The following is a 27881-nucleotide window of genomic DNA, read 5'->3' on the forward strand; positions in this document are numbered from 1 at the left end:
GAATGCTATGGAAAAACTGCAACGTACAAATACTTAGTTGGATGTGGACTCACAGACTGAGGTCAACGACTGGAGCCAAGCAGACTTTATGGCAAGTCTGCATAACAGAGGACCTGAAGGTCATAAAGAATCCTGCAGATGTTTGTCTTAAGCGCAGCTCATTGCTTTCTAGCCCACTGATATATTACATTGATAGGATATGAGCATGTACAGTATGTTAGATGACGGAGTTTGCTATGTGATTTTGCATAGTACATGACTCAGCTATAGGAAAATCCCATTCCCTTTGCTTTATCCATCTAGCTCTCTGAGCACTGACTCACATGCACAGAAGCCAACAGCTGCAATGGTACAAATATTAAACCACAGTTGTGTTCTCTCTACCCTTTTCCTTCTAGATATTATCACCTTTCTAGCATGTGCATGCAAAGAAAATATCTGCATGGACTCCAGCTTCTCCAGCTCTCGTACATCCTACAGATTAAATGAATATTGGAGTATATTGGAGAATATTGGAGTGGCTTCTGCCACTTCTGCTATGAAGCAGTAACTGCCTAGGGAAGCGAAGAGTGAGTGGCTATCATCAGAGCAAGACTCTCCATTCTCCCTGTCAAAGGCTTTAGATAACTGAAACAGTCAAAACATGAATTGCACAACCTGTGAGAAAGTAAGATACAGGAACAGAGCAGTTCTGTGAAGTAACTCAGTGCTTGGGATTGTTTGGTAGAGAGGACAAAAGTTAGAGCAAGGTCAAAGAAGCCAGACAAAAAGAGGGAGCCATATATAGCATGATCGCAGACAAAGCTGAGAGTTTTGTGCAGGCTGCTGGCTGCTCTAACTGCGAGCCATGTGTTTGATTTTTGCATGTTTTGGGACACTAATTACACATTCGAGATTACAACTGTAGATTACAAGGTGTTCTGGTGCAAGACCTGTCACACGCATCGGTCTGCAAACAGGCGTCAGACAAGATGACGTACGGGCAGCGACAGTACAACCAAGCGTGTGGCCTTTTGTTGCTGTGCCTGACAGAAGCGCCCGGCATTTCCACAAATCACAACGCGCAGGTGTGGCATCTTTTCTCATTCTTGTTTCCCACACTTCTTTTTGCAGCATCTTTGGCTTTAATATCTACTCTGTCTACCTTTGCTTCCAGTCGCATGTAGCGTAGTTTATGTAAAGAGATCAGCTCCCTTGGCTGTAGCGGAGCTCCCACACCGCGTGCAACACAACCACCAGAAATAAAGAAATTTAAAACAAACCACACCAAACCGACTGAACCAATGTTTCCCAAAGCTATGCGCGCAATTACAGCTTTAATTCTTTATTTTATTTTATTTTTTTACCTGAGAAACCAGTAAGACCCGCTTCGTGGCCGCCTCCCTGCACCGCTCTGGGCCGCGCTCTTTACTGCCCGCCGTTTGCCGGGAGAAGCCCTGCCGGTTGACCCCGCCGGGCGGGTAACAGGCTGGGGCCGGACCAGGTGACAGGACGGGTGACGGGGCGGTCGCCACCCCCCTCACCGTTCAACGGCCGCTGCCCCCGGAAAGCGTTTTTGCCGTGCCCCGGAAGTTGTCGCGGGCAAAGTCCGGCCCAGAGCGAGGCCCTGTTGCTGCCGCTGTCGGGAGGCGCAGCCGTTCCCCGCGGCGCGACGCGGGGCCGCCGTCTGGCCCGTCACAGGCGGCCCGGCGGGCTCGGCGCGGCGGCCAGCGCGGGGCTCATGGAGGAGGTGGGTGTGCTGGTCCTCCCTCCCCCCCCCTCACCCCGATTCCTTCTGGCGGGGGATGCCCAGCCGGCTCCGCGGGGAGGGGGCGGCGGCGGAGGCTCCCGGGGCCGGGCCCGGCTCGCCCGTGGGCGGGAGCAGCCTCGTGTCTCGCCTCCTCCCGTGGGAGCCGAGCTGGGACGTTCCCCGCGGTAGGACCTGCGGTCCCGTTCCCGGCCGAGGTGCGGGTCCGGGTGCGGGGTCTCGCTGTGCCGGTGGCGGGAGCTGCCTGGCAGCCGGGGCCGGCTGGGGCACGGCGGGGGCGGGAGGCCGAGGCCCGGCGGTTGTTTGTGGGCGGGGAAGGCCGTGGGGGGATCGCCGCCTTGCTCGGGGGCGGGAGGGAGGGGAAGAGCGGGGCTGGGTGAGTGGAGTGTGAGTTCAAAAACAAAAGAGGAGCCGTTGGAGTTGCCCTGGCGGTTGGTTTGCGGGAGGCGGGTCTGGCGCGGGGTGCGGATCCCGGCGGCCCCACCGCCCACCCGGCCTGGTGGGTGCTCGGTGTGCCCGGCGGTTCGGCTCGTCGTGTGTGACCTGTCAAGCGCTTGCAGCGTCCTCGGGGTCAGCTGCTTCTGTCACATGCCTCTCCACACGAGTGCGTTTTCTGCTCCACGTCGCCGAGCAAGTCCAGGGGGGGGCTTCGGAGGTGCGAGCCCTGAGGCTCATGGAGAGCTCCGCTGGGTCGGTTCAGACAGAGTCACCCCAGGGGATGGGGGTCGCACGGGCTTCTCAAAGTGCTGCTGTGTGTATGAATGAAAGCGAGACCTAGCTTGCTTGCTCCTCGTTTTAAACTCCCTTTCCTCTGACGTATCTCTGCATGCCAGTGTAGTAAGGGTAGGTCTGAGGAATCACAAAGGTCGAAAGGTGTCTCTGTACTGGTTTGACTCAGTTCTCCGTCTGAACTTGATTTTCTGGAAAATGGAAGCGCGTTTTCTCATCTTCCTGGTCGCTGCATCTTGTTCGGCATTCACGCATGAGAAGTGATAATTATGGTTAGAAATCACAAGGAATGTTGTTGGGCTGTGAGTTGAAAATAGTACTGTTATTGTAATTAATACGTACAGTAGAAATCTGTGTTGATTTTAGTAAGTGTTGAAAAAGTTGCCATCTGTGATTTGATGTTCATTATATTTTTTAAAAGTTTTTTCATTTGTGGCTTTTTTTGAATAGTCTGATTTTTTTGTTAGCCTTTTTTTTTTACTTAAAGTGCTAGTGGTAAAGTGACATTTGTTGTAATGAGCAAAAAAGTTTTCTGAATAAGTACTTTTTATCTTTAATGGTGTTAATGTCACCAGCCATTCTATATTATTAATATGGCCTTAAATCTGCTCTGCTAGCTCTGCAACATATTTCTATTCAGGAGAATTAAAAACTAATTTTTCTAAGATTTATTGCTGTGCTAGAAGTGATTTGGTATTAAGACACATGGGTTCAGATCCAATAAGCATCCTGTTTTCTTGTTGAAGTCAGCAGAACTGCCAGGGTAGTTCATCGTCTGTTTTCCTCGGTTAGCAAGTGCATTTGAAGAGCACACCAGTCTGTGCCTACTTAAAAAGGAACTTTTATCAGTGCAGATCACCAGTTCAAGTCCAAAAACTGCTAACTCCATTCCAAACGGAAAGTGATTAATAATGTTATTCCTTGACTGAGATTCCCTGAGTCTGTCTCTGTGTCAAGATTGCTTTGAAAATGCTCCTTGAAACAATGCACCAACAGTTTTATGTACATCTGGTTAAATGGCTTTCTAGGGTTTTGCTCACTTTCCAGTTCAGTGTCTTGTCTTAGGTGGTGGTGGTGGTGAGTTGAAGTCAAAATAAACTGTTCTTATTTCTAATTCTTACAGGTAGAGTAATATGTGACAGTTCGGAAGACTGATTTGCAGATGCATGAATCTGATTCTGCACTTCAGTTACACAGTTCTTGAACTGTGATGTTGATATGTTTTGCCTTTTGAATTGATATGATTATGTTTCTTTTCTTTGTTAACTGGATGAACATAAATATCTTTCCTTGCCGTAGAAATAATTCCCTGCTAAATCTAATGATCCAATAACAAGTTCTGTTCTTTGGAAGTTAGCAAGATTATTTCTCACAGTCTGTCTGTGTACTCTTCCTTACAATACTTTACTGGCAAAAAATAGCTAGAAAGTAGCATGTTTATTGAGGGTCTGATTCTGAACTCACTGAAGTGAATTTTGTTCACTTCTGTGACCATCGGGTCTCGTAGCTTAAACAGAACAACTTTTTGAATAGTGGATGAAATTCACTCCTGAGCAGAGAGGTTTATAAGACCACTTTAATCACCTGAACCATTGTTTAAATTCCTTGCAAATAGTAAATTACAGTAAATATAATACTTAACATGACAGCATTGGTTTTATTACAGGTATGTTCTCCTGTGGAAATATCTGAGGTGATTAAATTAATGATATTTAAAAGAATATTTGGTGAAAGGATCATTAGAGTAACTAATACTCTGTTTTACTAAACATGAAGAGTGAAATTGGTTAATGTAGTGAAGTGGCATCACTTCCTGCTACTTGTGCCCAAGTAGACTATGGCTGCTTACATTTCTGAAAAAAAAAATGGGACAAGCTTTAATCTTAAGAACAAATTAATTAAAAATAATCACGTTCAGCTGCTCTGGCAAGTTTAAATTTAAAATGTGGCGGTGTACGAGTGTTTCCACGTAAGGTGATCAAAACTGGACCTTCTGCCTTCCCAGCCTCTTTCCTCCTCTTTCTTCCATGTGCTGGTAGCAATTGCACCAGGAGCTGTTTCAGGGAGCTGAACTGGCCGAAAACTAGCAACTTTTTCTTTTGGTAGAGTTAGTTTAGAATTGACTCAGCACCCTGAACCGACTCACCTCGCAGTCACATACCTGTCAGTGGCCACATGAGCAAAGAGGTGGGATCCAGGAGAGGGAGGGGAGGAGCTCGGAGGCCGTGAGGCTGATGTGACGGGACTCCAGCCTGCAGCCTCCTGCTTTGCACAGGCGTACAGCTGGCATGGACCAGCTCCACCATTGAAAAACACCGTCCTGCTTGTTTCCACCCCGCTCTTCTGCTTCCTCCTTTGTGCAGGCAAATACTTGTAGGGTTATGTGGTGAACTGGGTTGAGGTTTGAACTAACTTGGGGGAGGGGCAGGGAGGGGAGGGTTAGGTTTAAGCTGGATCAGTTTGCTGCACAAACATTTGTGCTGGCGCGAAGATGGGGGTGGAAGCAAGCAGTAAGGGGAGCAGGGTGTGTCTGTTTCTTTTGGTGACAGTGACACTCTATGCTAGTTTAAAGCGTGTTCAATACTGGCCTAATCCAGTGAGGTTAAGCTCATATGGCATTGATGGTTTGAATATGTTGCTCAGTTATCATTCATGGGTATATTTTACATCTAAGACCTGTGGCACTGCATCTCTGATGTCATTATGTACTTTGAGGGAAGAATCTGGCCTTTTGTATAGTACCCTTTTTTTTTTTTTACTATTTTTATTTGGTACCTCTTGTTTCATTTAGTGGTACTTAATGGGAAAAATATGCTCCTGTTTTTAACTGCTATTCATCCATCAAATTCTTGAAACAATGAATTTGTTCAGCATATATGTTGAGCTTTTAAATTGAAAAGTCTAAAACCAGAAAAGATAGTGATCAGAGCATTCACTAAGAAAACTGCAGGATACTTTGCAGCAATAAGTAGATTAAAAAAAAAATAATGAACACACCTATGAAAATTATAAGGCTGACCTAAGACATATATTATAACTTCAGACAGTTTCCTAGGAGGCAGTGTGTGACTTTTCTTCTTAAGTAACTATTTAACGTTAGTGGTTTTCAAAATCTTTCTTAAGGCTTTCAGGCTATCACGGAAGTTGTACTTAATGTTTCAGGATATGGATAGGCATTGATTTTTTTTAATTTCTTTTTAATTTTTTTTTTTTCAGTCATCCATTACTATTGTAGATGCTCTGTCCCCCCAGCCATTTGCCTCTGCCACTCTGACATAGATTGCCGTACTTAATGATCCTTCTCACCAAAGAAACTGGATGCAGTGTTATGTGCTTTAGGCATAATCAACAGTTAAATGGGCAGTATAATATCAATCTACCTTCACTAGTCGGTTACTTTGATTAATTTTTCCTCAAGTGGATTAGTGTGCTTTTACATGATTCATTCTCTTACAAGTCTGTATGGGTGGTAACCTCTCTTTGCTGGGTGGCGATGAGTAACTGTGGGCAGTAGCTACTGCTGGAAGAGGTTGACCTATCTGCAGTTTTTCAGTGATGTTTTTTGGAACAAACGTTATGGGTTTTATTTTTGTCTGCTACTGCATAACATTGTTTTTTATCAAAACTATTTGAGGAGCTGTTGGCTGAAAATTGCTGTCCAGAGATGTGTAATTTCATGCAGCATATGCAGATGATATTTTCACAGAATCACACAGAATCACAGAATGTCAGGGATTGGAAGGGACCTCGAAAGATCATCTAGTCCAATCCCCCTGCTGGAGCAGGAACACCTAGATGAGGTTACACAGGAAGGCATCCAGGCAGGTTTTGAATGCCTCCAGAGTAGGAGACTCCACAACCTCCCTGGGCAGCCTGTTCCAGTGCTCTGTCACCCTCACTGTGAAGAAGTTTCTTCTCAAATTTAAGTGGAACCTTTTTGGTTGTGTTATTGGTTGTAGAATAGCAGTCATAATATAACAAACTCTGACTTTTCTGCTCTTAAGCATCATCTTTCCTTGTTGGCCCTTCTGTGTAATTTGTGTTAGAAGTGAGCATTCTTTTTGAACTTGAACTGGTGCTAAAGTAGTATGTGGTGTTTTCTCATATAAGTATCTATGCATATAAATGTGTGTATATGTCATGTATTCTCCAAATATAATATACTTCTCAAAGTTTCTTCTTCACTGCTTCTGGTGAGGTGGCAATAATCATGACAACCAATTTAGTTCCCTCTTTATTTAGGCATATCTTCCTGGAGCTGTGTGATTCTCCAGAATTTCAGTCTTTCTCTCAAGCTTGAAATGACAACAGAAATAATTATCCCTTGGCTTTAATAAAAAGAACTAATAACTTATTTCTGATGTTTATACAATAAAATTTCATGATTATGGCATGTTTGGGACTGATTATTATGCATTCTTTTCTAATTAGTGGAAATGTTGTTGTGATTACTGACTGTTTCCTCCTCTTGTCTTAGAGTACTTTAATTCCATGTCTTATTTGTTCTTTTTCTAAAATGTTTTCATGTCTGTATTTGGGTAGTGAGATGGGAAGTTTCTTTTCACATGAGCAATACTTAATGTCACTGACTTCTCAGGTGGTCCAGGATAATTCCTAGATTTTTTGCCTGAATCTCAGTCAACAGAGTACTGCTAATATCTGTGTAAGGCAATGTGTTCCCCTGAATTACTGCCAAGTGTGAGATGATTGTGTTGCGTGTCATTGCTATCATAGCTGCCCATGCTGGGCAGTCACCTTTATTCATCTTCCAAAATCAGTCACAGTTATTAGACCTGCCACTTATTCTTGCAGAACTTTTTATTTAATGTAAATGTTCAGGTTCCATATTGGCTGCTGGTAGAGACACTTTTGTGTTGGTATGCTTTTGAACAGGGATTTTAAAAGAAGATCCCACTGTAGGTTTGAGCTTATCCTTTTTATTTCCCCTTATTTATGATCAACGTGTATCTTACAGCAAAGGTAGTCAAGTACATCTTGCTGTTCAGCTTTTTCTTGTACATTTGTCTATTACTTTTCTGTTGAGGAAAACATGGTTCAGAAATACTGTATGAATTGTCTATTGTTTTGGTAAAAGCTGAGAACTGTAGGACAGTTGGCATGTCTGAAATAGTGATGGTTTTCCTAGACTGTGCTCCAAACTGAAATGAGGCCGATGGACCATGTTTTCAGTCAGGAGAGCTGACTACTTTCCCTTGGCCTTTCTTCATAGTGATTTTGGTCCTGGCAGGACTGAGATGCTACAGCTGTCATTCATACAGTGGTGACGGTTACTGTAAACCACTGATCTGTTACTGTGTGCTGACTCAATGGTGAAAAGTTGCTTTAATTTTTTGCCTTTTCAGGGGTAAAATAGACTCTCTATCCAGTGTGCACCTGGTACTTAGGTTCCTGTGTTTCTAGTGGAAGATACAGAACTTGCATCTATCTCTCACTGGAGCTGCAGTTTAAACTGATGTGTTGATGTTTGCACTGTTTTCCTTTGGCTGATGCCAAAGTTAAACTGCGTAGTAGTTCTTATCTGCTGGGATTACTCACCTTGGCACAAAGGAATCATTTGTCTTTTGAGCAAATTTTCTTAAATGCTTTGGACAGGGATATTATATTTTTGTGCATTAGTATGGCATCTGGCACAATACGTAGGTGGGGACATTTTATTCTTACCATAATTCAGTCAGTAAAAGCGATTGTAGGAATACCATTTTGTTTATTATGTGAACATTGGAAAGATAATCATCAGCACAATATTAGATACATTTCTGAGATGGAATGTCTTTATTTCATGACTTGCAAGATATTTGGCAGGGTGGAGAGTTGACTGGTTTTGCCATGTCTTAGCACAGCGTGGCATCTTTTTCCCAAATGGAGATGCTGAAGTGGTAGCTTTAAAGGAGAAACTCCCACTTTTTAAATTTTATTTTTTTATTTTGCAGAAATGCAACCTCTGATTTATAAGCGAACTCCCAGTGGAAAATGAACAATCTAGTACTAACTGTGTTCCATCTTGGCAGCAATGTATCTGATGCTGAGCTTTTCTGGAATGACAGCAGTAGCTTTTTGCTTAGTTGCACAGCAGAGCAAAACAGAGCTGACTGTGCAGCAGTTATCCTTCAGACATGTCTAAATTTTTCAGTCTATTTATGAGTATCAACAAACACTTTGTGCATACTTTTGCCATGCGTTGAATGCTTCTATTTTCCTTTAATTTCGCTTAAAACTAGTAATGGAATTCCTGAGGTTTTGAAAGGAATAGCTCTTGGCAAGCCTAGAGTTTTGAAACCAAACGCAAATTAAGATACCAAGCAAACACAGGGAGGGCTACTTCAGGGAAGTATGTTAAGATTCTTCCGACATCTTAGAGTTTGTTGTATTTATGTTTAAAAATATATATATATATATCTTTTAATTACTCTGTTAAAGCACAGTTGTTGTTATTTTTCTTTTAAAAAATTCTTACAGGAACACGAGGGGACTTTTTTTCCCCCTTGATGTCACTCAACAAGTTTAGCCAGCCATTGGAAGCAGAGGTTGTAATACTTCTTTCTTTGTACCTGTCTGTATTTTTCAGTAATTCCAACATTGATTGAAACATATAATTAGATTACTAGTTTTAGTTTAAAGAAAATATGCTTTTGCTTTTAAATCACCACAATAATTGTAATTGAAAATAGTTGTTATTATGCAGCTATCAGGTAGTACAATAATGCAATCAAAACATTTATTTACATTTTCAATGTGTAGTTGTGCTTTTTATAAAGCATATAGCTAAACTGCTTTACCTTTGTGGGGATAAGAGGAGATATGATGCAGGGAAACTTGCCTGGCTGTCACAGCCTTGTCCCTCTTTGGCATCTGTGGTACTGCTTGCTGCATCTTCCCTCTTTTGTTCCTTCTTGCCACTAATCCTGAGGTGTACAGTGTTCATAGAAGTCTTGCAGACTATCCTCTTTATTTAGGTTACTGCATTTCTTGGTAGAATTTCGTGGCTCTTTGTGCCTTCATTCAGTCCTGTATTTCCTTGCAGTGTTTCTAATTTTCATAAGCGTTTTAAATGTCTCAGAGCTCGTTCTAATCTGTCTCAAACTTAACTCATTTGCTTGCCATTTGTGATGCTGCTGACAGCAGTATAATCTTCTGTTTCCCAGGGCAGTTGTTTGGCAGTAGCCCCCCCCTTTTTTTCTTTTAACCTCTTCTTGAATCCAGAGTCATGTTTTATTCATGTCCTTCTTCTTCCTTTTCCAAACAACATTTTCAAGACTACACTTTCTGTCTTTACAAATGAAATTTAGGCCTGTATCTGTCATCTGGAGTACTTCAAGTACCTCCTCCCTCCTCTCCTGATATTCGTATCTTTGCAAGCTGTTTAAAATACAGCTGGTATGATTTTTCAGTAGTCTGTGAGACTGCTAGTTTTCCTCATCAAGCTAAAGCCCATTGTCTTTGAATTCAAAGATCTGCATCTCATATTTCTGCCTCCTACTCTGTGTTTTTTTTTTTTTTTTGTGCTACTCTTGGCACTCAAATCTATGTGTTGTTTTTTTTTTTTTTTTTTTTCTTTCTCCAATCCTCATCTTTACTTATGTTTGATGTCATATTCTTCACTTTGATTTAGGAAACTTTGGAGTATAATTGTATGTTATGTATGTTAATGCTACTAGAAGAGAAAAGGATTGCACCTCTGACTTCATGGGTATTAGAGTATCCTGTTGTCTCTCTACTTATACAAATGAACTATATTTTTATCTACCAAAGCTGACAGAGATACGTGCTACCTTGGGATCTTTTTTTATAGACACCTGTGAAATGTATGTTTCTGTACATCTTCCAAATCTGATTCACTTGTCTGATGACTATACTTTTTACTTTGGGATAAGCAACTTTACTGTATTCTGAGAGTAAGATGTCAGACTTTGTGGTCTTTTATTATCATATTTGATTTCAGTCAGTAAATATTTTTTTCTGCACTTGGCAGGTTTCTTTGGTGAGACAACTCAGATGTGATCTGCAGCTTTTATTTAAATAATATCCAAATTGAATTAAATTGCCAATAAAAGTAGTATTAAGTGCCATGTCCTATACTTGACTTATTGTAGAACTAAAACTAATATGAACAGAGTTAATACTTTTTAATAAGGAAAGCCAAGTGACTTACATTTTATTTTTCATGTCTCATGAAACTTTGGGTCACAAGGTTCAAGGCTTTTTGAGCCACTGACGTGTTTCAGTTTTTTTGTTTGTGGGTTTGTTCCTAAAAGCATTTAATTGGCAAATGTTTGGCTGCTTCTGTGAATGCCTATATTCTTATCTTTTGGTAGCTCTCCATTTCTTCATTTACTGTGTAAGTTTCAGGCAATGGTGTTCCTGAGAGAACTTCCTCGGCACTTGCAGTTGTGCTGGGAAGGATACCATTACATTAATCTTTGTTATTAAAAGGCATTAGGCTAAGACATTTTAGGTCTTAAAAATCATAGACTCACAGAATCATTTTGGTTGTAAAAGACCCTCAAGATCATCAAGTCCAACCATAACCTAACTCTGGCACTAAACCATGTCTCTAAGAACCTCATCTACCTGTCTTTTAAACACCTCCAGGGATGGTGACTCCACCGCTTCCCTGGGCAACCTGTTCCAATGCCTGACAACCTTCTCTGTGAAGAAATTTTTCCTGATATCCGATCAAAACCTTCCCTGATGCAACTTGAGGCCATTTATTCTTGTCCTGTTACTTGAGAGAAGAGACCAACACTCTCCATGCTACAGCCTCCTCTCAGATAGTTGTAGACAGTGATAAGGTCTCCCCTCAGCCTCCTTTTCGCCAGGCTAAACAGCCCCAGTTCCCTCAGCTGCTCCTCATCAGACTTGTGCTCCAGACCCCTCACCAGCTTCGTTGCCCTTCTCTGCACTCTCTCCAGCACCTCAATGTCTTTCCTGTAGTGAGTGGCCCAAAACTGAACACAGGATTTGAGGTGGGGCCACACGAGTGCTGAGTACAGTGACACAATCACTTCTCTAGTCCTGCTGGCCACTCTATTCCTGTTAGAAGCCAGGATGCTGGTGGTCTTTTTGGCTACCTGGGCACACTGCTGGCTCATGTGCAGCTGCCTGTCAATCAACACCTCCAGATTCTTTACCTCCAGATCCTTTTCCTCCAGGCAGCTTTTCAGCCACTCTTCCCTGAGCCTGTAGCACTTGGGGTTGTTGTGACCCAAGTGCAGGACCTGACACTTGGCCTTGTTGAACCTCTTACAATTGGCCTCAGCCCAATGATCCAGCCGGTCCAGATCCCTCTGTATGGCCTTCTCACCACTCAGCACTCCCTCCCAACATGGTGTCATCTGCAAACTTACTAAGGGTGCACTCAATCCCCTCATCTAGATCATTGATAAAGAGATTAAACAGAACTGGCCCCAATACTGAGCCCTGGGGAACACCACTCGTGACTGGCCACCTACGGGATTTGGCTCCATTCACCACAACTCTCTGGGCCAGGCCTTCCAGCCAGTTTTTTATCCATCGCAGAGTACACCCATGCAGGCCATGAGCTGCCAGCCTCTCCAGGAGAATGCTGTGGGATACAGTGTCAAAGGCTTTACTGAAGTCTAAGCACACGACATCGACAGCCTTTCGCTCATCCACTGAACAGGTCAACTTGTCATAGAAGGAGGTCAGGTTGGTCAAGCAGGACCTGCCTTTCATAAACCCATGCTGCCTGGGCCTTATCACTTGACTGTCTTGTATATGCAGTGTGATGTCACTCAGAATTATCTGCTTCATGACCTTCCCCAGCACTGAGGTCAGACTGACAGGCCTGTAGATTCCCAGATCCTCCTTCTGGCCCTTCTTGTAGATGGGCATCACATTTGCCAACTTCCAAAGTAATGAATAAAGTATAAAGAAAAAGTAATGAATAAGCTAATATTAAATACAATATTATACAATATACTTTTCTCTAAACTTGAACTTTGTGGTATTTATTTAGTATTATTATAATGACATTGTTATGCCTATATTTAGTAAAATTCTGAGTAATACATGCCAGTTGGTCAGTTCTGGAGCCCAGAAGAGTGCTCTGTTCCTAAAAATTGCTGGACTAGAAAATAATGCCTACAGGAAAGGAAGAACAGAATGTGCTACATAGGCTTCAGATAAACTATTTTCCTTTTTGATATTTCTTTTCTCCTTTTTTTAATAGACAGGTATATGGGTGAACCATTATTATCGAGTGACTTACACCTCCACCCCAGGTTCCAGAACTTTTTCTGATTATAGAGGTGGGGAGAGCATTTCCAGCTTGTCCTCCGGGTCTTCAGTTCTAGAGCAATGTATGTTTTGTCTTAGAGGCACAACATATACCAAAAACTTAAATAAGCTAGTTTCTGTTGAAGTGTATATTATGACTGTTACTTTAAGATACCTATGGCCACTTAGGATCTTGAAATATTTCTACTAGGAAAGGGCAAAAAAGTGTCCTTCAGAATCTAAAGTTCAAGTTATTTGCCTTGGTTTTTCTGTTCCGACAGTGAATGTACATCATCTGACCTTCACAAATGTGTTTTATTATTACGTTAGTTCATTAGTGTCAGTACATTTGCTTAATAAATACTTATTTCTTCCTGCTTCAGGGTTCCTTGTTCTGCTAAGTCTTCATAAACTCATCCCGTAGAGCACAGCTTTGTGTATGTCTGCAATTTGCTTCTCTTGCAGAGTTTGTATTTCTCAATGTTAGGTCTAATATAGAATTTTATTTGTTAAAGGATGTAACTTACTAATTTTAGATGCTATGTTTTTAAATAGTTTCATATTAATGTAAAAAGTAGTTTAATGTTGTCAGTAGTGTGAAATCAAAAAGAAAGCCAGCTTTCCAGAGGTTTGATTGTGCCAATACTGTATCAGTTCAGCATTTTTTCTGTGAATTCTTCACTGTTGATGTTAAATCAATAAAGCTTATTTATACTGAAGCTTGTCCTGTCTTCCTCCTCCAAGAACATAAGCACCTCTAATTTATGCTTGGGCTTAGTGTAAGGCAAGCTGTGAATGTTTGTGTCCAGGTCTAAATATTTGTGAAGTGTTAAGGTTCAGAGGTACAAGTGTATAAAAAGAAAAAAAAAAAGTTGGCAAGCAGTTAAATTACGTTTTATGTTCACATCTTGCCTCTGATGACTTCCTGTACTCTTTACCTGTTGATAAGTAAATTGAAGCACAATTTTGAGCAGATTCAGATTCACATAGTTTTCACTTAGTGTTTTGAGTTCTTATTGAGCTATATGTGACAAAGCTCAGTGAGATATGTAGGAAGAATAATGTTCAACTTAAGCATATGCTGGTCAGTTTGGAATTTTATAAGCTCTCCTTAGGAAGGATAATTTCTTTGTAGTTGGGAGTAGGATGATGTCTGAAGAGGGATAGACGGGAGTACTTAATGATAAGTAGTGTACTCTAGGGAAAGCTCTTAATGAAGTGATTAAATGTTGACTACCATGAGATACTTTATGTTAATGAGTAGAGAGACATTAACCAGTGTTTGTTATGTGATATGTCAATCTGCTCTTGTGGTACTCTTAGATTGATGGGATCTGGTGCTGACTTGCAAAGTGAGCTGTGTGTTAAGGATGGTGTATATTGGATTCTTATGATGTGTTCTGTCATACGCATAAATTTTTATGTTGTACATAAAGTGTCTAGTTTTAGGCTTTTGCACTATAAAAACTAAGTATTTGTTTCAACATGCTACACATTTAGTAGCTAATTATTTTGAAATTGTCTGGCACTTTTTTTTATGAACTACTGTAGTGCTTGGTTACATATAGTTCTAGAATTTTTTCAAGAAAATAAATTTGAAGTAAGACTGTTTTCTAATCCAGCTGTCACGTGTCAAAATGTCTAGAAGATAGTGTTTCTTCATGTTGCTTTCCAGTGCCCCACATAAAAGTGCCTGACCTACATGTGTGTGGGTTTTGTTTTTTTCTTTTAATGGAGTTATGCAAGTTAACATAGCTTTTATTGTTGATTAATAACTAAAATTATTGAGGAGATAAGATGGGGAAGAGACGGCTAGTGTTCATTCTTTTACAGAAAGAAAATCTTCAGCTCTCCTCCATCACTTGGGTGCATTTAGCTTTGTTCTGCTCCATACTTAGTCTGTAGAAATGCTAGCAGTCAGGTTGTTGGAAATTGGACATAACCCAGGAGCGGAAAAGAATGTAAACTCTTGCATAATTAAATATATAAAACCTCCTTGTCAGTTAAAGAGGAAAAAGTGCGATACTGCATTAATGTGTTTTTTAAATAGTAAGTTTTTACATTTGTCCTGTATGAAATGTTATTTCTAAAGTGTGCTATACCAAGGAAGTGTAGCTTCAGAAAGCCTTCTCTATTCTTGATTTCATGAGAAGGAAATATCACAGAAGAATGCTTGACAAGATGGAATAATAAAACCTAGCAGTCTATGGTCAACAGTAGAAGCATTTTACACATTATTTGAAATAGTAAATATTGTGGGCTGGCTGTTAGTGATTTAAAAGAGGTCTTTGTTTACATTAATTGTAAAGGCTTTCTATGAATTAATTCCAATACCAAATACAAACTCAGTGAAGTTACATCATTGATTACCTTTTACTATGAATGGACTACTTTGAGGTGGGTGGTTATAGGAAAATCTGTAACTACATAGGGACACATAAAAAGAACATAAAACTAGAAAGAATAAGAGGGCGTTGTCTAGAGTTATGAATAAAACGTAACTAAAACTGTCACCAAAATGTTTGATGTTAGATTTTGTGTGTTAAAAGCTACTTGCCAAGTTACTCATAGGCTAACCCTAATAATAAACTTTATTTGAACTTTCTTCGTGTTTTGAATCTGTATTTCTGAATATATACTGAATATATACTGGTGAGAGTAAAACTATTGTTGAATGGAAATTTGGCAAAAATCTGAGAAACCTAGAAGCTGAGTTTCTTCTGCTCTGTGCTAGAATGCCATCACTTTTTCCAAACCGAGATATGGAGAAGAAGCAACTTATACCTTTTTTTTTTTTTTCCTTCCCATAGTGTATCATTAGGGACTAGGGACTTTTGCCCCTTCCTCCCTTCACCTTTTAAAGTATTTTTATAGCAACACATTATTACTGAGACTTGAAATTTTTGTGCTGGTGCAGATACACTGTGAGTAGATCATTTCCACATCCTCTAGATATATTTTAAGTTGTTTGAATGGCACAGTTTTGCTCAGATGCTTTACACTTGAGGGAAGTGGTAACAGTTACATTGGATGTCAGTAGGTTTTCTGTTTTTACTTTAACTCAAAAATAGTGACAGCATAGCTTGAGGCAGGCAATGCACTTTTTTTCCATCGTTTGCTTTGCACAATCATCTTGTACGTGGATGATTAAACTATTTATAAACCAGTTTACAGTATGCCTTACAGTATTTTTTGTTTGTTTGCTTTAAAAGGCCATGATGTGAACTGCAGCAGTTTAACAGCTGATTCGTGAGTGGTTCAGTGTTTGTCTTCTGGATGAGGTAGGGATTTTGTTGGGGGGTTGGCACCTTGTGAGGGTAGTGAATTTATCCCCTGGCTCCTTGGTGATGGTGGTTGCTGCTTCCCAGAATTTAATTTTATTTCCAAGAAAAGCGTAAATGCTTCCTTATGAAGTGTGTGCATTCATAGGCACACATTAGACTTGTGCCTGATGTAATGAATCATGCCAATAGGTTATGTGGTGCTCTGCAATTTTTCATATAGATTTTATGGATTATTTATATACCTTTTTTTTAGTATTTTTTTTTTTACTAACTAAGCTACTAGATGTGTTTCATCTAAGATTATATTTCGCTATAGATGGTGTAAGTCTATAGTAGTGACTTGGCAGGGATTTTAAACACTTGCAAATGTAATTAAACCATTCAAAAGTGTCAACTATAGGTGATCCTCTAGGGAAGCTCTCAAATGAGTCATGTATAGTAACACACAAGTATTAGACTGAGTTCTGAGGACCTTATGATTATTTCTTGTCCCCTAGGCTATCTGATGACAAGAAAGGAAGCCTAGATGTGCTGGAGATTAAAGAACTCTGCTATTGCTTCAGTACATAGTGAGTTACATAAATGTCTAAAATTAACATACCCATAGAAATTTGTTCTGTCCAGTTTGGCCCTAGTTCAGTGAATACAACAGACAAAATGTATCACCTCAGCAGCCAAGAATTAATGCATTTTAGATTGAATAATATAAAAATTATACCACTGGGGCTAACTGATCCATGTTGCAGCTGTGTAGGGATGTTAGAATGGGGAATGTTAGCGTGTTCATGATCCTGTTCAACGTAGGCTGGTGTGGTAGGACTGGCTGCGAAGGCCACTGTCTCTGCTGCAGAAGAATTTGCATCAGTCTGCAGCACGAGACAGGCTTCGGAATTTGACAGCAGCCCTCCTTGCAGTATAACACACGTTTTCAGTTGCTGGCACAGCAGAAGTGAAGGATTAATATAATCTGGCTGTGGTTCCATCATGTACTATTTACGTTTTCCAACTGTTTGTTTTTCCCTTTTGCACTATACTGTGCTGCCCTCTCACTTGGGATGCTGTAGATGTATATAGGGTGACTGAAAATTAGAAGTCCTCTTTCCCAAGGAAAGTAATATCAATACATGTGCTTTGCATTATGTTCTTGGTTCTCTAGTTATTTTCCAGAACACTTGTTCTTGTATTGACTTCTAAATGAAAACAAACAATTTTTTCCTACTGTAATTTAGAGGGTAATATAGAGAAATTTATCTGGATATTCAGATATTTAACATAAATGGGTTGGAATTTATGAAGGAGAGTAGGACTGTTAGGTTAATAATCTTTGAAATATTCAAGGTTAAATAATTTACTTGAAGTTGTACAACAATATCAAAGCACACATAGATGAGGTTCTTAGGGAGATGGTTCAGTGGTGGACTTGGCAGTGTTAGGTTAACGGTTGGACTCCGTGATCTTAAAGGTCTTTTCTAACTGAAATGATGCTATGATACTATGTTTAGAATAAGCAAATTATTAGTGTGTTGTAATGATGAGGTATTACAGAGAGAATACATCCAATTCAGATGTAAAACTGGACCTGTGGAAAACAGAGGTGTTTCACATAGGTGAGCAGCTTAAACATTGGTGGGGTTGAACAGAAGTTGTAGGAGCTGTGCAAGTTAAGATGAGGTAGTGGATGAGTACAGGGAATTGAATGGGAACGAATAAAGAACAGGGACTAATAATCATTAATGAAGAAGTTTTGTTTTTTGAATATTTTGAATTTTGTGTGCTTGACTGAATTTATTCTAATACCACTTATTACATATAGAATTTGAATTGCAGTGTTTTACTGTCTTAGCAGTAGCTAATTATCATGTTTCTTAGTTCTAAGTTACTTTCAAAATATCTGCAGTATTGCAGGGATTAAGTGGCTTCTGTGCCTTTGTTTTGGGATGTCTTCCAGTGTAGGCAAAGAGGTTGCAATAAACGAATGGAGTATCTGGGATTAAAGAGCACCATAATGATTATTTCGCACTGCTTCTGTAACTGCGTCTAAATTTTCTTCATAGAATCACAGCATCCTTTTGGTTGGAAAAGACCTTTAAGATCATTGAGTCCAACTGTTAACCTAACACTGCCAAGTCCACCTCTAAACCATCTCCCTGTAAACCTCAGGTTAGTCAAGCAAGAATCATACTTGTTTGGGGCAAAGCACTCGACTAATGGCCCTGCACATCTTTTATCGTACTGCGAGCTCACAAGACTTGATTGCAAAGGAGCGAGGTCTCGCTCATTTCTGAGGCAACTTCAACCCCACCAAAAGTTCTGCTAGGAGCTAGAGACACTCTCATACTGAAAACAATCATGCCCAGAGGCTCCCAGGGGACTGTCATTGCCTTGCAGCAGGTGGTCATGGAGGGGGTACCTCATTAATTAAGCCTATCCTCATATAAGGTTGTAGCTTTATTTCTAATTCAGTTCCTAGGGATGCAAGGTGAAGCACCAAAGCCCTGTTAGCAGCTGCCCTCTGTGAAGCAGAAGACCCTGTATCAGCATACTGTATGTACTTCTAAGACACTGAGCTATGGAACACCAAAAAGAACAGAAAACATGGCTTTTGTAGGGTTTGCTGTATTAGTTTCTCAGGAGATTCACTGATGTGCTTTGACAGAAGCTATCTTTTCCTTGAATATAAATATCAGGGTGCAGTCAACAGATGCCCTGCTAACACTGGCTTGCTGGGGCAGATAGACAGCCAGTTCTTCCTTATTTCTGTTCTAGAAAATAATGTAGCTTTTTCAAATTTCATTGTTGGATTGCAGTTTCTGTAACATAGTCTTGTTGACTAATTCAGTTATTACTGGATGTGATGTGTTGCTTTGACAGGAGCTTTTGTTTTGTTTGCTTGTACAGTCTGAGACACACAATTTTCATTTGCTTTTGAATTTTCTATATTAACTGCAAAAGTACAGAGAGAAAGGATTCATGGTTTATCTTGGATTATCCAAACTTGCTTTGGAGCATTATTGCCAAAGGCCATTGCGCTTAGTGATTATTATGTTTATGAAGTTGTTGTATTTTCTCAAACCACAACTCTTGTAAAAGGATAATTAAGTTAAAGCTTGGGCTATTCTTTGCAGATTCTGTGCCGGCGCCAAAATATTTTCAAACAATATGTAGTTATCATTTCAAAGATATCCTTTTAACTTGAAATACTAAATAGTGTAATAAGATTTTTAAACATACTACTGTCCTTCTAGTTTACTGAATATTAATTTTAAGGTGAAAGCAAGCCATTTGTCTTGCACTGCCGTTAGAAATCAGATGTGAAATGTGCTACTTCATATGAAGGCTTCAGCTTCATGTTCTTGCTCTAAATTAATCTTTATGCCATTGGTCTTTTGGGGAAAGGGAGAAACAACAAAAGTGTTGCTGTTTGCAGCTGTTGTTGTTGAACACTTTAAAAATCAGTTTTCGTGAATCACAAACTACCAAAGGTTTTGTGCTGTGTGTTGATATAGAGTATAATTTAACACTACGTTGGATAATGCTTGAGCTGGAGTTTGTAAGGATGCTTGATGTTAGTAGTTGACTTTTTGAAAAATGAAGGGAATGACTTCCCATCAGTCCTACAGCTTAAATGTCAGGTGCTTAATCTTAATTAGCACACTTAAGCTTTATGTTCTTATTTTAAAGAAAATGCAAAAGTAAGATGACTTTTTTTAAAAATCAAAATCTGTACTGGCTAAATGGTCACTAATCCTATTCCTAAACATCTAGTAACTTTTGAAGCTGTATTTGTGCAGAATTTTTGACACTTGTGCTGCAGTGTAAATGGAAGTTAGAAGTAGCACTGTTAGAAGTTGTATAATGACAACATACTGCCTTATCAATACCATTCTTAATGTTGCACCTGAAGTACTATGGTTTTTATAAAAATCTCACGTTTCTCAACTTTTAAACATGCTTTAGTATTTGCTTGAGATTATACTTTGCACACATAACTAAGCTTTATATGAACTTATATTTTTGTAAGATAATGTTGAAGGAAAGCTGTTTCAGAGTTTACTGCCTGTTTTCTTTTCCCATAGGTGTTCTATAGGTTTCTGTAAAAGTGATGTACAAGATGATGTAGTTGATCTGTGTAATATCTCTTCACATTATAATGAAGCTGTATTTTCATGACCACATGCCAAAAAAGAAGCACATGATTTCTCCTTAGGCTTCATGGTCCAGCCTCCCTTTTGTTGGCACTAGTAATAGTGTGGCCTTCTGATGGGCAAGATCAGCACAGTGATTTGGATTGAAGCTTGTCTGGCTAAATGGAAGATTAGCCAGAGCAGGATAGACCATGTCTTTCAGCTGCAGTCGTCTTTAGATCAGCTGAAGGTAACACAAAATAGCATTCTGTGAAAGGAGGGCACAGCAGTTAATTTAAAATATCCTGTCTCATGATGGCTGTTTCATTCATGCATGGAGGGTGTTGGTCTCTTCTCTCAAGTAGCAAGTGATAGGACAAGAGGAAATGGCCCCAGGTTGGAGCAGGGGAGGTTTAGATTGGATATTAGGAAAAATTTATTCCTGGGAAGGGTTGTCAGGCATTGGAACAGGCTGCCCAGGGAAGCGGTGGAGTCACCATCCCTGGAGGGGTTTAAAAGGTGTTTAGCTGAGGTTCTTAGGGACATGGTTTAGTGCCAGAGTTAGGTTATGGTTGGACTTGATGACCTTGAGGGTCTCTTCCGCATGAAATGATTCTATGAAAGGAACATTTCACACCACTTCATAGCTATGCACCTATTTTCTATACATGGCAGGAAACAATATGTCCTTGTTATAAATTGAATTTGTATTATCTCAAACATGAGCTTGGTTTTGAAAGGGGTGTTTTTGTTATCTCTTATGTCAGTCTAGTAGAGAATTAGAAATTTTTTGGCATTTTACTGGGCTTCAGTGTGAACATATGAAGAAGAGCAAGTTGAGTTGGATGTAGACATGTAAATATTGGTATTGAGTCATTTGAACCTCTATGTGACTTCACAACAATAGTAAGAAATAAAAAAATATATATATATTTATTTTCAGGGAAGCAAGCAGGGGTTGGAAGTATAAAAGTTTATGGAGTAGCCCAGTATTTAATCTGCAGTATTTCAAGTGACCTTCAGTGAGTGTTTCATAACTGTTTTGATTATCAGTATTAACTGTTGGGTTTTTTTTAAGTTGTACAGACATCTTAGTTATTCCCTTTTATGTAATTAATATCAAATGCTCTAGTTAAAGTGCAAAGGTACTACTCATAATGGAAATCATATATGAACAGAATACAACTGTATTTCTTCTGTAAACAGGATTTTTTACATCCTTCTTCCCACCTCCCAGTAGTCAGTCCTGTACCACACATACTTAAATAAGACTATTGGGACACAATTAAAGTAGTGTGGTTTTTTAAATTGTGAACGAGAATATTTAAGAGAAACTCAAAACTTTAAAAAGTTTGGATTTAATTTTGAGTATATGATTAAAAGAGCTTTCGCAATTCCAACTGTTTTAAAAGCTCTCTGCCTGTAATTTAAAAATCTTTGATATAAGCTGTGACCCTGATTAACATGAGTGTCTGCTTTTAAGAGAAGAGAAAGCACCCATTTTCTTTAATCTTAACCCGAATACTTCCTTTTCAGTGTAAATACTTGTTGCTACCTATAAAATAAAATATTGTTCACCCTTCTCCTATCTGCCTGGAGTACTGCTGTTTCTTTGATGTGCAGAATAAATTAAGATGCAAAATAATTTGGGATTTCTCCTCACTGTTAAATTCAGGCTGATGGAAGGATTATCACATGAAACTTAAATTCTTAATGCTAACTTGTAGCTTTACTAACTGTGAGGTGTGGTCTTAGACACAGCTGGTCAACAGGATTTTTTTCTCTGTTCTCCCCAGAAACATCCTATCTGTCCCCATTGCCTGAAGACAACAGAAATGCCAGGTTTCTAGGGTTGCACTGAATCAGTAACAAGCTTGTGATGGTAATTGCCTATTATTAATAACATCTTATTTTGCTATTCATATTGCTGCCTTCTTCGGGATAGACTAAATTAGCAAGAACTCTTAAATACTTTGAATTGGAAAGCATCAGTTTCTGGTAATTGAAGATGTGGCTTTTAAGGAATTACTTGGAAAATGCATATAAATCTTAATGGCATTCTTTAGTGTTTTATATTTATCTTGGCATTGTTTAAAATATTATGTTGTGTATATAGGTAAATTTCTATGGGAAAATGTGCACAGAGTATGATATACATGCCTGTGCTATTGTTAATCTGTTTGACCATTTTTAGTAGTGGTTTGAGGGGGCGTTTGTCTGTTAACTCAATGTGAAATGATAATTTTTGTGTTAGTTCTCACAGATGTGTTAACTTTTTGAGAATCTGTGTTTATTTATACAAGTAGCATGATTTATCTAGCTAGCCCAGGCAGCAATAGTAATGAAGAGATGGAGGCACATGCAGGCAGTTAGGGTCTTAAAGTTTCGAAAAAGCTCAAAGAGTGTATTTCTTTCTACGGAATGAAGACTGGCAACCTATTTCAGAGTATTTCTGTGTTATGAGACCATATGTCAAGTCCGTCCTGCTTAAAACCAGTCACACTGGGTAACTCGGGGCTTCTTGTGCGTGGTAAAACTTTGGAAAGGAGAAACAGCCTGCTCAGGAACTACCTGTGTCTGTGTTACTATGCCAATGGGTACAAATGATTGTGTCCTCCTGCCTGGTTAGTATGTAGCTTTGGTGAAGATTGACCTTTTTGCATTAGAGACTCTGAACTTGGATAATTCTGCGTATTTTGGGACTAGATAATTATTGGGTGTTTCAATCCAACTGATGACCCAAGTTCTTTGAAGCTGCCAAGCATACTTGCTGCTGTGTTTCCAAAACATGCCGATATCCAAACTTACAAGTTTGTTGGGCCACTTGGGGAGATTGAGATAATTTTTATGCATTTGCTAGAAATAAGTTGCACCATCCTAATGAGTATTTATTCACTGATGTTCTCACTGGTTGTTTACAGTGTAATCCATACTGACATACACTCAACTTTGTTTACCATGCAGCAACAGTTTTTTTAAATGTTTGGTGGGTAGATGTTCTGCTGACTCATCTTCTCTCCTTGCCACACAGACTTTCCCTTGTGTAGTCTTCAGGTTGTAAGGGAATGGTGGGAGAGTTTTCAAAAAGGTGCCCTCTTTGGCTTCGTATATGAGCGCAACACTGTAAAAATGGTTATGGAAAATATTTTACTCACACGATTGAGCCTCCTAGATATGGATCTTTGAGCTCACTAGCTGTATTGTTTCTAAGAACACAGTTCCTGTAGGAAAAGTCAACTACTTTTGGTGCAGCATGTCTTGAGAATGTCTTTATCTCAAGGTCTTCCACCATTACTTTTTCTTCTCTTGTCTTTTGTACTATTGCAGGCAAAAGTTTAAAACATTAAAAAAAAATGGACTTGTCAGCGCTGTGTGCTGACTGTAAGGTATAGCTGGAGTCCCTTAGGAACTTTCATGCAAGTCAAGTTTACTGCCAACTTGTACACTTTCCTCCTTCCAAGCCTGTACTCATGTTTGATGTCTTTACAGTTGTTGGTTTGAGGGGTTATAAGCAGTACAATATCAAATATAATATCTGTAAGTACAGAATTGCATGTAAAATCTCATAACTTCTACTGAAATTAAGGATGAAGTGCAAGGCACTTACATTGTATGATAAGCGTAACGCTGTTGCAACATCATTGAAATGATTCTACTTGTTGCTAGTTTTGGGACAGAGAATATTTTCACTGCATGGGAACAGACAAAAGCAACAAGATAGCTGTGCCATAAAACAGGGATTCCAGTTTGGACTGGTAGAGGTGTTCCTGCCAAGGAATTGTGGTTGAACTGACAGTTTTCATGTCTGTTACAGTGTGTGTAATGGTCAGCTGAAATTACCTCTCTCTTGTGGTAATAGCAGTATAAATATTAGGGCAGGGATTACCAACCGTTTTTTAGAGTTCATAGTCTAAATGGATGAGACAGGCATGCAAAAGAAGAAAAAGACATGTATTCCATAAGTGACTGTAGATTGACAGCAGTGGTGGTAGCAAGGTCCTGGATATGGACTAGGGATGAGTTCCACAAAGAAAAAGGAATGAGAGGCAGCAGAGATGAGGTGTGGTGAGAGGAGCAGGAGCAAAGAAGCGAGATGAAGGCTGTAACAGAAAGAAAAGGTCAAGCCAGTGTAGGAAACAGTCAGTGAGATGTACAGAGAATCTTCCAAATGTCCTGGAAACCAAAGGTCCTGGCCTTAGTTGCCTCTGATCCTGTCACTTGGGGTCCTTTCCTGGCTTCATCTGACTGGCCATCTCCACTGGACACAGTAATTGGCAGCGTGGTGACTGATACTCATCAACTTACTGATTCACTAAACCCCAAAGCTGGTATAAAAGGCCCAGTTGTTATTTTCAGGGTATTTCCCAGCTGGCAGTAGAATGCTATAGGAAAAACGGGAAAAAATAGATTGAAGTAGACAAAATGTTCAATAATTATGCTTTACGAATCAGTTATCGCATAAAATTATTACCTGAACAGTGTATTTCTAGAAAACCTTCTGTCATACATACAGTGAGGGTTGGTTGTTTTTGGTTTTTGTTTTTTTTAATAGATGAAACTCATTATCAGTGACAGTAGATCAAGAATACCAGTTATGTTAATGAAACCTTAAAGTTTACATTTTGGACTTTGTAGCTTTCTACACAGCAAACATTTTGATTTTTCTATCTGAAGATGCACATACTTTCAAATCGTGTGTGTTCATTGATGTTATTACCACTGTTTCATGTTTTAAGATACTCAGTAATCACTTCTGCAATTTATACTAGTCTTGTATGTAACATGGTGATATACTGAAATGTAGCCTTTGGTAGGAATATATTTCAACACCAAGTTCAAATGTAGTTTTTATTCTAAAACTTGCTTTTGAAAATCTTTAAATATTGAAGAAAGTGATTGGGTTTTGTTTGTTTTTGAATGCCAACATTTATTCCTAGTCATGAGTTGCTTAAGGCTAGAATGGAGGAACCTAGTCTGAGTCCTTTGTGTTCTGTTAAGTTGCTACATCTCACCCATTTACTTTTGAATTGAAAGCAGTTAAGTTTCTGCTTAAAAAATATATTCCAGAAAGTTTTGACTTTGATTTCAGAGTTACTCAAGACATCAAAGCTCCACCAGTTTTCTTGTCAGCTTATTACAGACATTAATTACCATGTATTTATTATATGTTTAATTATTTGGTGGTTTTTGTACCTAATGTTTTTTGAAAACATTTTAAAGTTATTTCTCAAAGGTTCTATCAAGGTATCTCATCGTGAAGTGTAAACTTTTTTTTTCCCCCATTTGACCAATGATTTTTAGGTGTAAATATTTATTAAACTGTAACTTCTAAACCTAGAAATTCCATCTTAGTCCATTTGTAATGAATTTACTTCCTTAGGATAGTATTGCTCAGGTGACAGGGTGTTCACCTAATAAAATTTATATGAAGTAGCTCCTCAGAAATTACTTTTAAATTGCTGTATTTTGTTATGATAGCTGGTAAAAACAGATCCTCTCTGTTTTGTGCCGGTTCAGTTTAGCTGGTTTAGACCTTGTGTGTATCATTCTCTGGCCTTTCCTGAGCAGTTGAAATGTGTTCTAGGGATTAAGAAGATCCTTTAACTACTTTACAGGAGTTTGAATATTAGCAATGGTAACAAGCAATTTCCCTTAAAAAAAGTATTTGTTAAAATGTGTAGTTCACTGCAGAAGTGCTAATAACCTGGAGTAGAGAAACATAACAAAGGAAGTCAGTACTTTATATGGATGTTTTACTGCTTTGAGTTTTCACCTACAGAGTAAATCTAGACAACTTAAATATCTGTTGGAATTGTATTTTAACTTGGATTAATCTGTACTTGAAATCCGGTTTAAGATCTTGAATCCTGTAAATTAATACTAATTTTAAAACACAAATCTAGTTCTTGGAATTGATTGAATTATAATAGATTTTTGTTTTTTCTGTTCTTGTCTAAATAAGTGCCAGCAAGCTTTATGGCCTTGTTATTTAAATGGGTTTTATGCCAAACATTTTACATCCCATGCTCTTAAATAAATTGTGCTGTTTTGCTAGAGACCACTGAGTTTTCATCCACAAAATGCTGTAGTAGAATCTGTGAATGATTGGGTTTTATATCATCTTTGGGCAGACTTGTAATACCCTGAAGCAGCAAACTGGCTGTTTAAACTACGTAACTAAAGTTATCTGTCCTCTTCTAGAAAATCGCTGGATTTGGGTATTATCCATTTTGCTTGTTGCACTTGTTTTAAAATTAAGATAGAAGTGCCGTTGATGGGTCAGAATCGTAAGGTTTTTTTTAATGTGTCTGTTAAAAAACTGTGCCTAAATCTGAATTCTTCTGTGTTCTGTCCTTCCTTTCAGGTTTTCTGCGACTTTTCATTGGCAATAAGGTGTGGTTGATTATATAACTGCAGCACTGAATAGAGTAGCTACAAAGGTGTATCTGGGCATAGTTTCCAAGAACATTTGTCTCTGTGGTGCTGTTGGTATAAACAGTGCCACCCCCTTATTTGTGTGTGGGTGTTCATGTAGTGAACTTGATCAGGAAGCTGGTCCAGATTAAAAAAATACAGCAGAGCAAGGAAAATGATGATGATTTTTAACCCAAATCAGGTATGAGTGACATACTGATGTTTGGAAGTGAGGGGTAACTGAAGAAATATTTCTAGAAGTAAAACCTGAGAAACCTGAAATTCAGGTGCGTATGGGGTTTTCTTATTAGTTTTTTATTTGTATTTTGTTTCTCAGTAGCAATAAGTGATGTTTTGCGTACATTTAGGCAGAGCTGTACGTATTAGCTGGAGGAGGAATGTAAGTCCCTTTATCTCTGGTCAGGTAGTGCTAATGAATGTGATCTGGATATGGCTTGAAGTCCCAGCTGAGCTAAGCATGCAGCTTGGTGCCCTCTCCCCTGGACATTCCTGCCTTCTCTTGATTGTGCCAGCTCTGCCACTAGGCCAGCAGGGGGGCAGTTCAGGAACCTAAACTGGCTGAAATGTAAGCTTCCAAAAATATATTTTCTGCTGGCCTTGCTCCATGAAGCAGCTCACCATGGAGACCAGTGAGGGCCAGAGCTCACCTGTGGCCAGGAGCTGCAGGAGAGCCCATCGCTGTGCCTCTGATTTGTTATTGTGTGTAGCCTCTGGACAGCAGGAACATGATCTCCTGAGAGGTGGCTCCGCGTCGTTCTAAGCAGCTCTGTTGTCCTTCTTCTGCTGCTCTTTGCACTGCCTGTCTGTCCCTCCACACCGATTTTTGCAATCACCTCTCCCCTCTGCTCCCCTGGCATCCTTGCAATTCTCCATCACCTCCTGCAAAATGATGCTCGAACGGGAGGGGAGGAAGGATGGGAAGGTGAAATGAGCCTTGAGCTTGTGGACTTCAGTTTGAGGAATGCTGGTTTAGAAGTGGTGGCTGGCATATGAATAGGGACCCTTCATAAAGGAGGCAACTTGTCTGCTTTAGCCAATAAAGCTGTTAATGTCAAAAATATTTCAGAAAGAGTGACTCCCATGGAGGTCTGCAGGGCTTTCAGAGCATCAGTAATACATTTATTTTGGTTTCTTGTTTGCAAAGCCTTTTTGAAGTTTAATAATAAAAATGCAACAGAAGAGCCACTGTTTGTACCTTGTAAGCTAATGTACTCTACCAATTGGTACTACTTCAGTATCCATTAAATAGCACAGCTGGCACAGAATAATGAGAGTATGATCTGTTTGGGTAGTGTTATTGACTGA

General features: G+C 39.4%; 1 protein-coding gene and 1 long non-coding RNA gene across 10 annotated transcripts in view; one reads left to right on the forward strand and one right to left on the reverse strand.

Annotated features, from left to right (window-relative positions):
• The window catches only part of LOC110356194 (uncharacterized), a 39148-nt gene extending 34315 nt beyond the window's left edge, over window positions 1-4833 (reverse strand). For all 3 annotated transcript variants that reach the window (XR_010467869.1, XR_010467867.1, XR_010467868.1), the window contains exons 1-2: window positions 4638-4833; window positions 1347-2776 (exon numbers count right to left, since the gene is read on the reverse strand). This is a non-coding gene — a long non-coding RNA (uncharacterized LOC110356194). The remainder of the gene's footprint in view (window positions 1-1346; window positions 2777-4637) is intronic.
• The window catches only part of FRS2 (fibroblast growth factor receptor substrate 2), a 57949-nt gene continuing 31656 nt past the window's right edge, over window positions 1589-27881 (forward strand). Inside the window, exons 1-4 of one of the 7 annotated variants that reach the window (XM_065039811.1) lie at window positions 1592-1729; window positions 15946-16014; window positions 16515-16586; window positions 18481-18561. The gene's annotated coding sequence lies outside the window, so the exon portion shown is untranslated. Of the gene's footprint in view, window positions 1730-15945; window positions 16015-16514; window positions 16587-18480; window positions 18562-18584; window positions 22024-27881 lie in introns of those variants that run through there. The other 6 variants (XM_065039804.1, XM_065039780.1, XM_065039819.1 and 3 more) reach the window with 6 other exon arrangements.

This window comes from Columba livia, chromosome 1 (genome assembly GCF_036013475.1).
Source record: "Columba livia isolate bColLiv1 breed racing homer chromosome 1, bColLiv1.pat.W.v2, whole genome shotgun sequence".
In the NCBI taxonomy this organism is placed as follows: domain Eukaryota; kingdom Metazoa; phylum Chordata; class Aves; order Columbiformes; family Columbidae; genus Columba; species Columba livia.